Raw genomic sequence first — 18,058 nt, forward strand, 5'->3', positions numbered from 1 at the left:
AATTGTTTTTTTTTTCTTGCTGATTTTCCAGCATGGCATAGTGGAATAAATAGGATTTTTGAAGTTAGACAAACTCCAGGTTGAATCCAACCCTCCTGCCTAACAGCTCTCAGCCTATTGCAAGTTGAACTTGCTGAGCCCAGATTTCTTAACTGCAAAATGATAATTTAAAGTAAAAATAAAAACAAAAAATACCTGTGAAGGTTAGAGATAATAAGTTAAAAAAACACACAAATGGCACTCCAGGAGAGGTAATTATCATTATTAATCTTCTTGATGATGGCTTATTATTTTCTGTTTATGCTGGTTTTTCAGTCAATTGCATTTAAACTATAGCGCTCTGTGAAGAGTTTATAACTGCCTTTCACATGTGACTGCCATAACAGCAGTTGGAAGCTCTTCTTAGGAGCATCTCATTGCTTCTCATCTGGGTTCTGCCCCTTGCTGTGTGACCTCATGAAGATTCTGAATCTTTCTATGCCTCAGTTTTCTTTTATGTAAAATGAGAATAACAAAAATACCTAGAATTGTCATGGGAAGTAAATGAGGTCATACACACCACCTTAGTAAATGCTCCAAACAGTTAGCTATTATTAATATCATTGTTATTTCATATTGAAATTTCCCTAAGATCCCTGAGAGTGGATTCAGTCTCTATACCTTCACACAAGCTCCTTCTCCCAAGAGAAGTGACTCTTTCTTTTCTGGCCAATTAAAATTACCCATTTTAGCCTCTGGGAATCTCTCCCTACTACAAAATACATTTGTGCCTTCTCATTCGGCCTGTATCCAAGGTTTTATATTGGCATTAAACTACAGAATGTTTGAGATAGAAAAAATGGTTCACTCGAATCCTCTCATTTTACAGCTGGTGTAACAGGTCCAGTAAAGCTGAATTATTTATCAAGGTCATATATTTAGAACATAAACTGGGTTAGAACTTGGGCTCCAAACTCTCAATCCTGTGTCTCCAAAATGACTTAAATTGTTTAGTGCATAATATTCAGTAGTTTACTGGCTTATTGCTTGAGTTCTTAAAATATAGCATGCTCAGTTGATTGCTAGAGCCAAATCCAAGGACTTTGCTTGTCACCATGCCTAAGCTTTTGTCATTCGAGAAATGATACTCAGCCCTGTCAAAATATAATCACTCAGTTTATCAGGAAAATCATCTGAAAATAAGCCATGCGTATTACACACTGTGAGGCAGGTATGCTGCATAGACTTCACGTGGCGGATATAAATTCCTGCTGATGTTGTGATGCCAGTTCTTCAGTGATTGGCCATGAGTTTATGAAGTCTTGCTATATAATTGGAAAGAAAATGCTTTTTATCACCCATTCAGTCTTTGGGTGAGTATTTTAAAAGGAATTTCAATGGTATCATCAGCCCAGTGAGATAAAAGCTCTTATACCACACCCACACAAGGCAAACACAATTGGAGAAATAGTAAGATGTAGGCCAACCACTGTTGTATTTATATGTAAGGTAACAGTTGTACAGCTTCTCTATGTCTGAAAAACTAAAACTGTCACCTCCAACAGTGTGTTTCTGTCCACAGGCAACCGTGGACTTAGGTGGGAAGGAAGTTCAATGTGTGATGTATCCTGGAAAGGAGGTGAGCATGAGAAGGTTGGAGGGATACCTCCCTTTATGAGAAAGTTGAGTAGCTCTCCAATATTTCTCTCACAGTTTAAAAACATTGTGTTATGGGGGTCCCGAGGTCACCCCATAAGCCCAGTGATTTTACAGAAGGTCCCACAGAACTCAGCATCTATTTGTACTCATAGCTAAGATTTATTACCATGAGAAGATACAAAGCAAAATGAGAAAAAGGAAAAAGTACATGGGGTGAAGTCGGGAGGAAACCAGGCTCTGGCTCTGAGAGTCCTCTCATGGTGCAGTGGCTTATATCCTTTAGCAAAGTGCCATCTCCTGGGGCTGCTCATTAGTGACTTGGGGCCCAAGGTTTTTACTGGGGGCTGGTCAAATAGGCTCTCTCTGCCTACCACATGCCCATATTCCAGATCCCAGAAGAAAAGCTGATGTCCAGCATAAAGCATATTGTGCACAAACAGACTAGCTATAGTGAGCCCCACTTGTCATTTAGAGAAGGTTTTATCTCAGTGTAGGCAACTATTTACTAGCTAAGTTCCCGGATGCCAGGCAATCTGGCAAGCAGATCTTTCTAAGGACAGCAGTCTTAGGCCTGCTGTGCTGACTCTTTCCTGCGTGTACTATTTTCTTCTTTCAGGCATGTATAAAGACCTAAGAAAGACAGCTGTTGTAATCCCATTTGAAATAAGTCATCTGTAGCAAAGAGAATTTACATGCCTTATCTAAAGTCATATCTAGTTGGTTGGCTGGGATGGACTGACTAGGGCCGTAGGTCTGGGAACTCAGTTCTGGCTGGTATTTATGGGTTCTCGGTTCTTCTCCACATTATCTTTCCTGAGGCTGCCAAGATGCTTCCAGGACAGCTGTTTTACTCATGTTTGATTCCTGGACTGGGATGGCTGGAACAGCTGGGTCTAGTGCTCTATGTGGATTTACCACATCAATATCTTGTAAGGAATTACATCATGATGGTTCCTGACACTTGGACTTCTTACATGATGGCCAGCTTCCCTCAGAGCAAGCATGCAAAAAGAACAGGGCAAAATCCTAGAACATCACTTCTGTTTCACTCTTTTTTAAGCAAGTTACTAAGGCCAAACTCAGATTTAAGGAGAAGGGACTTAGACCCAGTAGCAGGGATAACAAAGAATTTGAAACTATCTTTAATGAATATTTGTGATAAGTAATTTACTTGAATATCTTAACATACCCATTTCTATTATAGTTATCTACTTTGCATGTTTTATTTCTCCCACCAGACTGAAAATTCCTTAAGGGTAGGGGACCCTTTCCAATTTGCTACAATGTCAAATGGTACTTTGCTTATAGCATACATTCATTATTTGTTGAATAAATGAATGTTATTAATTACTATATGCCAAGCACTACACTAAGCTCTTTAAATTTACTATCTTGTTTAATCCTTATAGCCATCTTGTGAGTTGGAATTATTTTAATTTCCATTTTTCAGATGAGGAAACTGAGGCACAAAATGCTTATCTGCCTAAGGGCACATAGCTCATGTCAGGATGTGAACTTAGACTGTTGCTAGAACATATGCTAAGTCATCATACTCTACTGCTTTCCTCAGGGTCTGGGCTTTGCACAAAGAGCAAAGCTCCAAAGAATCCAAATTCTGGTATTCTGCTGTGCAAAACTTTAGAGAGGTCTAAGGGGTGTGAAGCCCTTTATTTAGTTCCTTTTCCGATTTTATTGAAGAAGTGGTGGGGAGAAGCATGAAGAGAAGGATAAAGAATGATAATAGGATGGAAAGGCATTCTAACTGGCAGAGTCATGCTATGTAACCTTGAATATTATGTAGTCTTGAGGCATTTGTAATCTTGAAAAACTGCTTTATTTTAAAAAAAAATCGTTGAAATAAACACCAAGGGTGAGATAAAGAAAATAACTGAAAAAAGGAAAGAAATTCCATACCCTGTTATATGGGCTTTGGGTTATATTTGATCCTGAACAACCAATCATTTTTAAAATCATATGTGCTAAGATGTGGCACCTAGGGGCAAAATGCCTGACTTCTGATTTATCTGTCACTGGAAAATAGTCAAGATTAGAAGCCTTTTTTCTTGAAATAGTAAAGGGGAGAGGTTAGGTCCCCACCGCGGCAGCAGTGTCGTAGAATACCCTTCCTTGAGCCAGTAAATATTCCTGATTACTCTCAGAAAGTCTCGAAGAGGAGTGCAAAGTATTTGAAAGTAGAGGGAGTAGGATAGTGGTGAAGAGAACCCTAAATACAGAAGAGGACAAGCGTGAGGTGAGGTTAAATCACGAAAGCTATCCATAGAATGGTTTTCCTGGGATGGTAACTGGGGCATCTGGGACTATCAGGACAGGTTCTGCCATGACTGGCAGAAACTGTAAGATGACAACATCTGACACAACTTGGAAATGTATTTCTCTCTGACAGAAGAACACAGCTGGAGGAGAGAGGTCCAGAGCTCTATGATGGCTCCAAGGGCTCCAGGAAATCCAGCTCTTTCTATCCCTCTTGCTCTTCACTGTGAACTGACACAAGCCAATTGACTTCCACATGGTTCTTAGGGGGCTTTTGTAGCAAACAGTAGATTTGAGGTGCTGCCCCAACTTTGCTACCAGGTAGTATGAAAAGCAAATCTCAGAACAAATTCTGCCAAAGAAGCAGACATTTCTTAATAACACTTATTTGTAAGCAAGGATAAAAATAGTTACTATTTTCTATTCTTTCAATTCAGCAAAATCTCAACTCCAATCTCCAATCTCCACTATTTTACAGTGAAAAATTCAATCCAGGCAGGAACGACATTCTAGAAGCAGGAATCTGTTATCTACGTAGTTGACAGCAGACAGCTCTAAAACCGAAGGCTTGACTCAGGATTGTTTAGAGATCAAGCCACAGGCGGCATTCCTAAAGGAACAAGCCTCACTGCATACTTTTACTCTAATCATGCAAGGGTGAGGACTGTCTCTAAAAGATTTTAGCCAACCTTATATCTTAAATATTTTTAACCAAAAAGAGTTCCTTTCTGTCAGTCATTATAATAATTAGTAGACTCTTAAAATTCCATTACTGAAGTTCACTGAGAACATTAACAAAGGATCTGTTGTTGATCCAGATATTGATGACAGAAACACTTAGAGTAGTCACTTCTAGGACATAGGTTTTTTTATTGGAACATTAGCAATGACCTCCAGAGTATGCACATTCAGTTAAAATTTTAGTAGTCTCCACCTGGGCTGTAGTTTCTCCTAACTAGGCCAAATAAAATATCTTAATTTGATTTGATTTAATTGCCATCTTCAAAACATGACTTGCACACATGCTTCTGCTTAGATCCCATTGGCTCGAAGTTGGTAACATGCCATATTCAGCTGCAAGGGAGTCTGGGAAAAGTAGCCTTTTTTTAGGTGACTCTGTGCCCAGATATCAAAGATGTTACTACCAAAGGAAAAGAGATGAACAGATATTTTGTGAACTCTGCAAGGCTTCCTGTGCAGAGGAGAGACTCACCATGGTTGCTCAATACTGTCACTTGTATTGCAATAAATAAGTCCTTACTCCACCCCTCAGCCTTTGGGAAACTTTCCAGGTATGAGAAATAGTTCCATGTTTTCCCAGAAATGGGTGGGGCATGTGGCAGTGGCTTACTGGTAGATAGTTCTGTGAAGGCAAACATTTCTTCCATCAGTTCTCTTAGGTTCCAGGTTACATTAGGATCTTGCTCCTTAAAGCATGTCCATGGATTAGCAACTTCTGTGTCACCTGGGGGTTTGTTAAAAATGCTGACTCTAAATTTTAATAAGACCTACAGATTATTCCTATTCACAGTCAAGTTTGAGAACCACTGTTTTCTAATGCTTCCTCCTCCTTCCTCAACATACATGTACCCAAACAGACTTGGGCTAAAGTGTTTCCTCCAGCGAGCAACTTTGACCTAAAGTAAGTCCAGGAGAATTCATGAACAATTGGTGTATTATAATTTAGATCATAAATTGCTCAGCATTTCATGCAGATTAGCTTATTATTCTACACAAACAGCAGTTAACATGTATTTTTTTTTTGGTCTATGAGAAGAAAGTAACGTGAAGAATATATTAAGAGTAGATCTGTTTGGTAATGTACAACATGATAAATATAATTAACACTGCCGTATGTTATATATGAAAGTTGTTAAGAGAGTATATCCTAAGAGTTTTTATCACAAGTTTTTATCACAAATTCTTAAAAATTTATTTTGTATCTATATGAGATGATGCATGTTCACTAAACTTATTGTGGTAATCATTTCATGATGTATGTAAGTCAAATAATTATGCTATACACCTCAAACTTATACAGTGCTAAATGTCAGTTATACCTCAATAAAACCGGAAGGAGAAAAAAAGGAGAAGAGATGTAATAAATAAAATTCTTTGCATTACACGTAAAAAAAGGAGTAGATTTGTTTGGATGATGGAACACTGGCTAATTTTTTTTCCAACTTTGTCATACTTTTCAGAATTTTCTTTTATGAACATAAACTATTTTAAAGTGGAAAAAAAATCTTGTTTTAGGATGATATGAAACATTTATTTTAGCTTTAGCAATCAGCCAGATAGTTGAATAAGAAATAAATCCCTAACGGGTCCAGAAGAGAACAGCAGTGATCTGGGATCATTGTGAATCCACCCAAAACAAGCTTCTGTAGTTGCCAAAATAAACTGCTTATTCACAGGAGATGGGCTGTGCTTGTTTTGGAACATTACTCTTAATTGCTGACTTCTGCAACTCAAAATTTTTAATGTCATTTCCTAACTTGCTTTAAATGTATTTTCATCTTGAAATTTGGAACAAATGTTTAATAAAATTTCTTTTTGTAATTGAAATGATTCAGTTCAGCTACATTTATTGAATAGCAGAGGTTATACAGCTCTGAATCTTTTTTTTTTTTTTCTTCTCTGAAGGGAATGGAAAAAGGAGTTAAAAGACATGGTCCCTGCATTCAGGAACTCACTTTGGAGGACTTCTGTGAAATTCTTTCGTAAGTCTTTCAAAATTAGAATTTGTTTAAGTGTGTTAAATAATTTTATTCTGATTGGATAGTCTTATAACTATATACATTCTTTACCGAAACCCATCGTGTATCTGATCCATTTGATATAAAAGCAAGAATAAGCTTTAGTTTCAAAGGTCAAGACGCATACAGAGGAGAGGATTGAAGTAAGACATTATTTCACAATAGCAAATATGGAAACACATTGAAGGCTTTTTCTCCTGCTGCTTCTGGAGAAAGAGAAAGAAGAGCAAAGGAAGGGAACAGAGTAAGCATTAGGTTTCCTTAATCAGCTGTTGGCAAGAACTCTTACAGGAGACCTTACAACAGAAAATCCATGCCTGATCCTTGTCTCTTGAAACAATAAAACTGAATTTCCCCAGAAGAAATATTTACTATAATGGTGGAATTTGATTAAATTGACTAAAAATAGCCAAGGATAATGAGGAAGACTCCACATTCTATTAGAGGATTAAAAAAAGAAAAAAAAACTTCTATTTCTCTGACATTTCAATTTGTGCACTGATTGATAATAGATGTTAACTTTTTAAATTGAAGTATAGTCAGTTACAATGTGTCAATTTCTGGTGTACAGCATAATGTCCCAGTCATGCTTATGTATGTGTGTGTGTGTGTGTGTGTGTGTGTGTGTGTGTGTGTGTATACACACATATGTATGTATATTCATTTTCATATTCTTTTCACTAAAAGTTATTACAAGATATTGAATATAGTTCCCTGTGCTATGCAGAAGAAATCTGTTTACCTATTTTTATATTTAGTGGTTAACATTTGCAAATCTTAAACTCCCAAATTTATCCCTTCCTATCCCCTTCCCATGGTAAACATAAGATTGTTTACTATGTCTGCCAATCTGTTTTTTTTTTTTTGTAAATGAGTTCATTAGTGTCTTTTCTTTTCTTTTCTCTTCTTTCCTCTTTTCTGTCTTTCTTTCTTTTTTTTTTTTTTTTTTTTAGATTCCACATATGAGTGATATCATATGGTATTTTTCTTTCTCTTCCTGGCTTACTTCAGTTAGAATGACGATCTTCAGGTCCATTCATGGTGCTGCAAATGGCATTATTTTATTCTTTTTTTTTTATCACTGAGTAGTATTCCATTGTATAAGTATACCCCGACTTCTTTATCCAGTCAATAGATGTTAATTTTTATGTATCACTTTGTTAATAGAGTTCTTTATATTTAAAAAAAAATAAAAACCAGGAAATTAAAGTGAAAGCTTTTTTACTTATTTATTTTTTTGATTGCAAGAAATACCCACTCAAACTAGCTTAGTTGTTAGGAAGATTTATTTCAATGTTACAGATATTTCACAGAATTCCGTGCTATTGGGCCTAACACAAACTAGAAAGCTGTTCAGAACCAAGGTAAAGTCTCTCCCTTTCTCACTTAATCTCAGTTTTTTCTCCACATCTTTTCCATTTTCATCTCTCTGAAGATCAGTTTTATTTGCTTACTCATCATCATGCAAATGGGTGCCTCACCCACTGAGCTGACGTGGCTTCATCATTCCCATACCCACCCCTGACTAGTAGCAACCTCTGTATGTTATAGTTTGAGTCCACAGTGGAGGGAATCTGGTTGGTCCAGATCATCTGTTCAAGTCAAGTCACACCAATCAAAGGTCTCTGATCAACCATGGATTGGCTGCCCATTTGGAGCTCATACCTGGTCCAATCAGCCATGGCTGGGAGCAGGAGAGGTAGCACATGATACAACGGGCTGCCGTATTCTTCTGGGAATAGCCTTATTTCAGATAAAGTATAAAGAAAGGAGTACATTGGGTTTGGCCTGAGCAAACCCAAATCCATAAAATGAAGCTATAGAAGACAACGTACATGAAGTAATTAAGTAATATAACTTGACTAAGTGACCAAATAAATAGGATAACAGAAAGTACCAAGGGCTGAGAATTCAGCATGATCTATGGTGATCTGAGAAAGCCTCTGACAATATGAAATGTTAGAATGCTGAAGGAGATGGTCAGAATTATCTCTTCCCATAAAAAAAATGTAGAAAAAGGATGTGTTCCTAGAGCAATGAGTTACAGATTCAAATTAACATTAAATTTTCTAAAGAATTTTGGTTCAAGATGGCTGATGAAGCACATTCCCAGGAAGAAAAATATATTAAAAATGAAAACAAAAATAACACAAGGAAAGGAATAGGAGGGGTTGTTGGTAGACAAGAGATTTCAGCAAATTTCTAGAAGATGCAATATGGATTACTGATTGTTGATTGATGAAGCCGAGTAAAGGAAGCCATAGCTGAGAACACACCAGGCGGCTGACTGTCTAGAAGAGCCTCAGACAGGCTCTAGACTTTGACCCAGCAGACACAGTAGGGGATGGGACTGACAACACAGACTGAAAGGATCTGTGCACAGCCTTTTACCCCAAGCCAAAAATTGTAGGGTTTAAGTAATCTTAGGAAACCACCTAAGAAAAACTAGGACAGATGACGAGAAAACATTCCCAGCATAAATGCCCACTTACTCCGGCAGCTAAGGGTTCCCAGAGTTGCGGCTGGCTCCGTGCCTGCACAAACTCTGCTGAAACCTACCATCAACCAGCCCATGGACGTGCAGCCACCAGAGTCTTCTGATTGCCACATTCTTTTTTTTTTTTTTTAAGGTTTTTATTTTGGCATAATTTCAGATTTACAGAAAACTTGGAGGAAAGAATTCCCATATTCAATCTACCCAAGTTCCTACAATATTAATATTTTAACATGTTTGCTTTATTCCTTTCCCTCTCTCTTTTCTTGACAAATAGGTAGATAGATACACATACATTTTATTTTTTAACCATTTGAGAGTCAGATATAATGACCCATTTTACTTAAATATTTCAGTGTGTATTTCTTTGATGCATTCTCTTACACAAGTACAGAAAAACTACCAAAATCAGAAAATTAACATTGATGTAGTACTATTACCTAATTGTAGATCTTACTCAGATTTTGCCAATTTTTTAAAAATGTATTTTTTAGCAATAGAAATGTCCAGATCATGTTGCATTTAGTTGCCCGTCTCATTTTATCCCTTAATAAGGACCAACTCTTTAGTCTTTGTGTTTCATGATATTGACATTTCAGACTTCTCTTCATTTATTTTGTAGAATGGCAGTCGGTTCGAGTTTGTTTGATAGTTCCTTATGATTAAATTCAGGGTATATGATTTTGGCAGCAAACCATAGAAGGAAGGGATTTTCCTCAGTGCATCTTATCAGGAGGCATATGATGGTAATTTGTCTCACCATTGCCTAATTCTTAATGTGAACAGCAACCAAGGATCAACAGGTATCAGAAGAAAGTCTCCAACATGAAAAGAAAAACCCAAGATAAACTCACAGGAAGAGAAGGAAAAAAAAAAAGAATTTAGGGAACAAAAGTACACTTCAAAATAGGAGAGACTTTCCAACTGGTAGCTTCTGAGATGTGTAAAGCTATGGCATATATAAAATAAGAAACTGTGTGCTATGAAAAAGAAAGAACTCTTGGAAAATAAAATTGTAATTGCAGGAATTAAATATTTGAAAGTTGTAAAGATAAAGTCAAGAAACTCATCTAGAAAATAGGGAAGGAGGGAGGGAGGGAGAGAGGAAAGATAAGATATAAAAGACATAGCAGATCAGTGCTGGGATTCTATATTAGGATCAGTATTGGCCACATAATACAATAGAAAATAATAAAAGAATCAGAATTGACAAGACAGAGGTTTCTTGCTCACATAAAGTAAGTTGACAGATCTGAAGTTCTACCAGCTAGTGAATGCTTTCCATTCTCAAGGCCACCTCATAGTCCAAGATGGCTGCTGGAACTGCAGCCATGGTGTCTGAATCGAATCCAAAATGAAGTCAGAAGGACCAAAAACAAAAAAAAAAAAAAAAAAAAAAAAGGAGGCGGGGTGGTTTACAAACTGTGCCAACTAACTTTAAGCAGCTTTCCCATAATCCTGCTTACATCTCTTTTGCCAAACCTACATGCTGGGAAAGCTAGGAAATGTAGTCCTTCATTCTGGGCAGCAATGTGATCAGAATATTCTTAATAAGGAGGAGGATACTGATATTGAGTTAGGCACCTACCAGATTCTGCCACCTAGTTTAATATGCAACATAGTTTCCACAGCAAAAAGGAGTTACTAATCATTAAAAGTGTCTGACATATACCTAACAGCATACATTTTTATATGCATAGTCATAACAGTTTGAAATTTTAGAAATCTAGCAATTAGATAAAGGACAGTGTAATTCCAAACAAAACAAGTTTAACAAACATATAAAAGGTATTCAACATTGTTTAAAAAATTAGAGGACTATAAATAAAAATAAAATGAAATATTTTTCAGGTTCAGCTTGGGAAAATTAAGATATTTAAAATATACCATGTTGGTGAAGGTTTTGAAGGAGAGTTTTCTCATCAACTATTGGCATAAGTATTAATAAAGTCAGCCCTCTAGGATGAAATTTTGGCAGCATCTTTCAAAATATAAATGTGTTGATTTTCTGTTGCTACTGTAACAAATTACCACAAAGTTTAGTGGCTTTAAACAATGCATATTTAAAACACACACACACACATACACACACACACACAAATTTATTACCTTAAGCTCTGTAGGTCATAGTCTAGTATGGGTCTCACTGGATTAAAACTAGGTATTATCAGGGCTGTGTCCTTTCTGGAGGATCTAAGGGAGTATCTATTTCCTGCTTATTCCCACTGTTGGAGATTTGGTTCCTTGCAAATACAGGTCTGAGGGCTTCATTTTCTTGCTGGCTTTCGGCTGAGGGCACATCTAGTCTCTAGCAGCTATTCACCTGTGGTCTTTGGCTCATGGTCCCCTTAACTCCACCTTCAAAGCCAACAAGTGACAGCACAAGTCCCTCTTACACTTCACATCTCTTCCTTCCTCTGTCCCAGCTCTGACTCAGTCAGAAAAGGCTCTTCCCTTTAAAGGGTTCATGTAGTTAGATTGGGCCCACCCAGACAATCTAGGATAATCTCATCATCTCTAGGTAGATAACCCTAATCATGTCTGCCAAATACCTTTTGCTATCTAAAAGAATAAATTCACAGGTTCTGAGAATTACAGCATGGATGCCTTTGAGGGGAATGTGAAGCATTATTCTGCCAACCTCAGTAAAATATGCATTCCCCTTGTACCTAACAGAAACACAACTGACATGACTTAAAACCTGAGGAGGGAAGAGTAGTGGGGGGTGAGGGAGAGAAAGAGAGAGGAAATAGAAGATTTATAAAAGATAGTTACCATTAACTGCATCAAACTTCTTATCATCATCATGATATGCTAAGGAAAATATGGAGATAGGCTTTCAAAGTTGTCTGGGGAAAATTTTAAATCCAGATTGATATGTGTAGCCAAACGATCAATTGAGTTTGAGAGAGGGACTAGGCATTTTCAAATATGTAAGGGTGAGAAATTTTTTCTCCAACATACCTTTCCTTAAAAAGTTACTTGAGGATGGATTTCAGCAATAAGAGAGAGTAATCCAAGAAAGAGGAAGCTAGGGGTACAGAGGAAGCAGGGAAGTAAAGTCTGGGGATGACTGCTGGGCAGCAGCCTGAAAAGGACCCAGCCCACACTGGAACAGGAGGACTGAGGACTCCAGATAGGCATTGTTCAGAAAAAGACTGTGGTGATGCAACAAGCATCACAGAGAGCTTGAAAACCTCGAGGCAATAATACAATTATCAAATACATGGTCTAAAATGAAAACAATGTATTCTATTTTAAGCATCTGGTAAAGTGTTAAAAAAAAAAAACCGCTGTGTTTAAACCATAGTTTCTGAACTCTGAGCAACAAATAAGTAGTCTCTTTCATGTGAAATACTGCATTCCTGGCACTGGAGCTGTAGAGGAAAGAACAGTTCTTTCACACATGTACCTTTATGCCTGGTTACACCTGGACATGTTTGCAGGTGATGACTTCATATGGAAAAGTGTCTGGAAGGATTGCATGCCTTGATGTTAACAATTGTGGTAGGAGATGAGATTTGAGTGACTGTTTTCTTTCTGTTTATCTGTATTTTCAAAATTTTCTAACACGATCGTCTGTCAGCTATGCAATTTAGATGGTGTCAGTGACTTTAAAAACAGTGTAGAGAAAACTGTGACATCATCATGTGGCAAAAACACGGGCTTTGGAGCTAGAAGATGTCTTCAATTCCTGGCTTCAGTGCTTAGGAGCAGACTGGGAGAGCTGATCACCCTATATCCCTTTAAGACCCAGCAAAACCAGCTAAGAGTTCAAAAGCATGCAAAGGACGTTCCAGGGGTACATTCAAATTTGCTGCTCCTTAAAGGGCCAAGCACTGTGGCAGGCGTGGGAAGCAAAGGAATAAGATACAGTCCCTGTCCTGAAGCTGCTCCAAGTCAGAGGAGGAGCAGACCAGCCACACTGGAGTCCGAGCAGAGTGGAGAGCGTTGTGCTTCACGTAAACATGGAGTGCCCTGGAACCACAGAAGAATGGAAGCTCCCCTCAAACTAGGCAGGGTCCAATAAGGCTTCTCATAGGAGTGGATATGAGATGTGTTTTCATATAGGAAGAGCAGGCAGAGGACATGAAAGGGCCTTCTTGGCAGGGCATTGATGTACACAGAGAGTTGGAAAGACCATGATGATCCTGTGGCTGCTTGTGGCCTGAGTGGGTTAGAGCCTGGGGCCTGTGATCCTGGGATGGTGGGTGGGAGCTGGATCATGAAGAGGCTGTGAGCCCTACTCAGGTGTCTGGGCAAGATTAACTTTGGTGGCTGCATAGGGGGTGGCTTTGGAAGGAAATGGGACTGAGATTATTTATGATGTGAGAGTTCAGAAAGAATCTATGGGACCCTCCTGGAAGTCCCTCCTGCCCTCCCTGTCTAATCCGATTCCCTTTACCTCCCTGATTCTCTTTCACTGCACCCTGCTTGTTTCCTTCTCAGGACTTAACATTTATAATCTGAAACTTATTTCATCACTTACCTGATGAGAGTCTTTCTCCCCCATCAGACTATAAGCCTCACAGGGCAACAACTGCATGTGTTTTATTCACCAATACAGTGTCCATATCCTGCACCTAAAAGGTAGAGGGCACTTAATAATTATTTGTTGAGCAAACCAATGCCCAGAATAAGGCAGCCACTATGGAGATGGGGAGGAAAAGGCAGATTGGAGAGTTATGATATAAAATAGACAGAACCTGGTGATTGATTGATTGAGAGAGTTGTGCTAGGGTGAGGGCTGGGGTTTGAGGATGGGGGAGATGACTCTTTCTGGGGCCTGACTTGGGAGACCTCAAAACTCAGCTGGTGGTTGTGAGTGTGGGTGGGATGAGGTGAGGTGAGGTGGAAAGGAATAGGGTTGGGTGAGAATGAGTTCTTACCAGGGGAGTATTGTAACCCTGAACCCACTCCACAGCTTTAACTCTCCTGCCTTACAGCTCTTTCAGTGGCTCTTAAACTTTGCTTCACCTTACGATCATCTGGAAAGACCCCACACTGGGGACCCTCCTTAAACCAATTAAGCCTGAGGATAGGGGCTGATAGTCCAGTGAAGACCATTGTCCCATGGCTTCCAGATGAGCAAGTCCCTTCCTGCCCCTTCATTTGGGAACCCTGGGCTTGTCAATCATCTCACTTGGCCAGCTCGCTGCTCCCCCACCTGCTAGGCTGGCTTCCATTCTTCTTCCCTAGGGTTGGGTCCTGATACTGAAATCCCTCTGCAAATATTTGTGCTTTTCATTTGCCACTGCCTGGCATGTGTGTCACCTTGGCCAATATTTGCACTTGTAGGTGATGGAACTTAATGCTTAATGGTGTTAGCTTAGAAGGTGTAGAGATATGAATTATTTTATTTTTCCTGTTTCCTTTTGAACTTTTGAAAATGTTCAGATGATTCATTTTAGCTCTTACTCATTTTCTTCAAACATTTTGCAATTTGAACCCATAAAAATAAATCCAATGACACAATACCCAATTTCTAATCTCTTGCCAATAACCAAGGAGCATCTTTTTGATTAGTAGTATGGCAAGGGGGAGAAACGGCATGCTGTGCAACAAAACAGAATTGGACTTTGGTTGTCTTCTGGGGTAATCCACGATGGTTTTTATTCCGGACATTACGCCAAGTGTCTGTGGTTTCCAAGACCCTAGTTACACTACTGAAGGTGGTGAGATTCAGGAGTGCTAGAAATTACTGAATGAAACTTCGCTGTTTGTGAATTAATACGTTAAAAATTAATAGTAGGGTTTTGTTTTTCCTTAAGAATTTGCACATAATTTGACACTAGAAACTGTTTGCATCTTATGTTTCTTATTTGGTTTATACAAACATTCTTTGATCCCAAAGACAGGTTTTATACTTGAAGACTTTGATCTGTTTCATGGCAAAGCTTCTGGGAAGCTGGGAGGTGGGATGGCTCTTTTCCAGAGGAAGCCTAGTGAGGGAGCAGAGAAAGGCTCTTCCAAGGGGACAGAGCCCTCTGTGCAAGGCTGGGAGGGCTGGGTTTGGTTGAGGAAGTACAGGATGTTGGATGACTGGCTTGTAGCTGGATGAAGAGGTAGGTGGGCCCGATCACAGAGGGGCTTGTACACTTGTGTGTTACTCTCACGGTCTGTAGTTTCTCCTTCCTCCACTGCATCCCACGCATTCATCTTCCCAAAGTGTAGATCTGATCAGGTTACTTCTCACTTAACATACTGAGTGAAGTAAGTCAGACAGAGAAAGACAAATACCATGTGAAATCACTTATACGTGGAACCTAAAAAAAAGGATTTTTTTTTTTCTATTTACAAACCAAAACCAGACTCACAGACATAGAAAACAAACTTTGGTCACCAAAGGGGAAAGGGAGGGGAGGGGTAAGTTAGGGGTTGAAGATTAACAGACACACAGTACTATGTGTAAAAGAGATAAAGAAGGATCTACTGTGTAGCACAGGGAACTATATTCAATTTCTTGTAATAACATATAATGGAAAAGAATCTGAAAAGAAAAAAATATATATATGTATATGTATCTGTATATGTATAACTGAATCACTTTGCTGTATACCTGAAACTAACATTACAAATCCACTACACATCAGTAAAAAATTAATAAAATAATAACATAGAAAACAAACTTATGATTACCGAAGATGGGGGCAGGGGGAGGAGGAGGAAAAGGAATAAATTAGGAGTTTGAGATTTGGAGATACTAACTACTATATATAAAATAGATAAACAACAAGTTTATACTGTGTAGTGCAGGGAACTATATTGAATATCTTATAGTAGCTTATAGTTAAAAAGAATTTGAAAACGAATGTATGTATGTTCCTATATGACCGAAGTACTGTGCTGTACACCGGAAATTGATACAACATTGTAAACTGACTATACTTAAATTAAAATATTTTAAAAATTAAAACAAAAACAAAAACAAAATAAAAACGTCACTATGTTGCCCAATGAATAAAGACCCAATTCTTCAGACTCCCTTAGTCTAGTTTTGAGAATTTTCTCCTACTTCTTTATTTATAGGCAAAGATAGGATATAGAAAAAAAAAAAAAAAAGACAAAGCAGGCAGGTGTTGACATCCCAGGAGACACTCCTCAACGTGAGCTAACCAGGGCCATTTCTTTTGTACACACAGGACTGCAGAGCCTCTCAGACTTGAACCTGTCAAATTCCTTGTGAAGCATTTTGCATTTGGGAGAATTCTTGTAAAAGCCTGCAGTATTTGAATCCTTTAAAAAAAATCGAACAGTGCTTATCAACTGGGTTGATTTAAGAAAGAAGCAGGATCTGCTGTTTGAGATCCTGCTTCTTCCTTACACCAACCTTACTCCTTGGCCAGTGTTGTCATTCTGAAGATGTTTGTTACTCTTTCCAACCTCCATACTTTTGTTCACAGCATTCCTTCTTTACAGAATGCCCCTTTTCTGTCTCTACCTGGGAAGGCTTGCCCATGTTTCAGGGCCCAATTGAAATGTGATTTCCTTCATCCAGTTGCTTTGTCATACCGGGGGAAGTGCCTTTCAACCACACTTGGCTAGAGTTTAATTTTTAAAAACTTTAATTGAAGTATAACTTACATGTATTTCCTGAAAGTAAGTGTACAGGTTGATGAAGTTTCACATACTGAATGCACTTGTGCAACCAAGTATCAGAATGTCACCAGCATCCCAGAAACTCTTTCTTCCATCACTACGCCCACCCAAGGGTAATGATGACCCACACTTCAGGGCATAGATTAATTTTCAACTCTATAAAAGTAGAATCATAACGTATAGACACTTCCATATCTAGCTTCTTTCCCCTAATAGTAAGTATGTTTGTGAGATTCATCCATATTGTTGTATACATTTGTGGATGATTCATTCCTGTGGCTGTATAGTATTCTGTTATGTGAATATACTGCAACCTAGTCATGCATTTTACTGTTGATGGGCCATTTGCTACTTTGAACCTTCTAGTATACATATTTTGGTGATAGTATGTATGCATTTGTGTTGCCTATGTGCCTAGGAATAGAGTTGTTGTGTCATAGAGTGTGCATTCATCAATACTGCCAAAGAGATTTCCCGACTGACTGTGTCTCCTTATCTACCCATCACTGGTTCACAAGAATTCTAGTTGCTCCACATCCTCTCTGTGACTTGGTGTCTTCCATCCCATCCAGGCACTGAATGTACCTTTCAAAGAGCATCTACTACAGAGTTCCTATTCAAGTTACAGAGACCCAGGTCAATGTATAAAGTAGGGCAGTCTCTCTCTCCACCTCTTCTGCCTTGTCAGTTTTTTGTATGTTTCCTTTTTTTTGAACACAATAATTGAGAAATAAAATATTATTCTGATTTAAAAAACTAAGAGCATAGGGAACCTTCTGAGGTGCTGGAAATATTCTATGTCTTAATCTGTATGATGGTTATATATGACACATACACATGCATAAATTTTTTAAAAATTAAGAGAGCATCAACAAATTAGTATACCTTTCTCCAGCCCTATCCCAACAACCAGTGTAAAGAAGAGACTTACATGAATACATATTCAGAGTAGATTCTTGTCAGGCCAGGGAATAGATTAGTGAATTAAATGTAACCCAATTTGGAGATTCTCAGAGAAGCAAATTTACCACTTGCAACATGGTGCCTGTTTTTCTGCCTTAATTGTCATGGTAGGTTTGCTTGAAGGGAAAGAAGCCCTCCTGGGGGGAGAGAAATCAATGTGCGTTTTTCCCAAAGACAAGGTTCTGAGTGTAGGGGTGATATTGGTGAGCCTTCAGTTTTCTTCAAGTACCATCTTTGTGTCCTGTTTACTCCATTGTTATTTGTGTTGAGCACTCTGAGGCCTAGAGTTTAAGTAGGGAAAAAATGAAACATAGATCTAGGAAAAAAAAAAGAA

The 18,058-nt window shown here is 38.3% G+C and overlaps 1 protein-coding gene across 1 annotated transcript in view; it reads left to right on the forward strand.

Annotated features, from left to right (window-relative positions):
- Positions 1–18,058, forward strand: part of ASNS (asparagine synthetase (glutamine-hydrolyzing)) — a 120,907-nt gene that overhangs the window by 32,729 nt on the left and 70,120 nt on the right. Inside the window, exon 3 of the mRNA XM_045508608.2 lies at positions 6,556–6,632. The gene's annotated coding sequence lies outside the window, so the exon portion shown is untranslated. The remainder of the gene's footprint in view (positions 1–6,555; positions 6,633–18,058) is intronic.

The sequence above is a fragment of the Camelus bactrianus genome, chromosome 7 (genome assembly GCF_048773025.1).
Source record: "Camelus bactrianus isolate YW-2024 breed Bactrian camel chromosome 7, ASM4877302v1, whole genome shotgun sequence".
Classification (NCBI taxonomy): Eukaryota; Metazoa; Chordata; class Mammalia; order Artiodactyla; family Camelidae; genus Camelus; species Camelus bactrianus.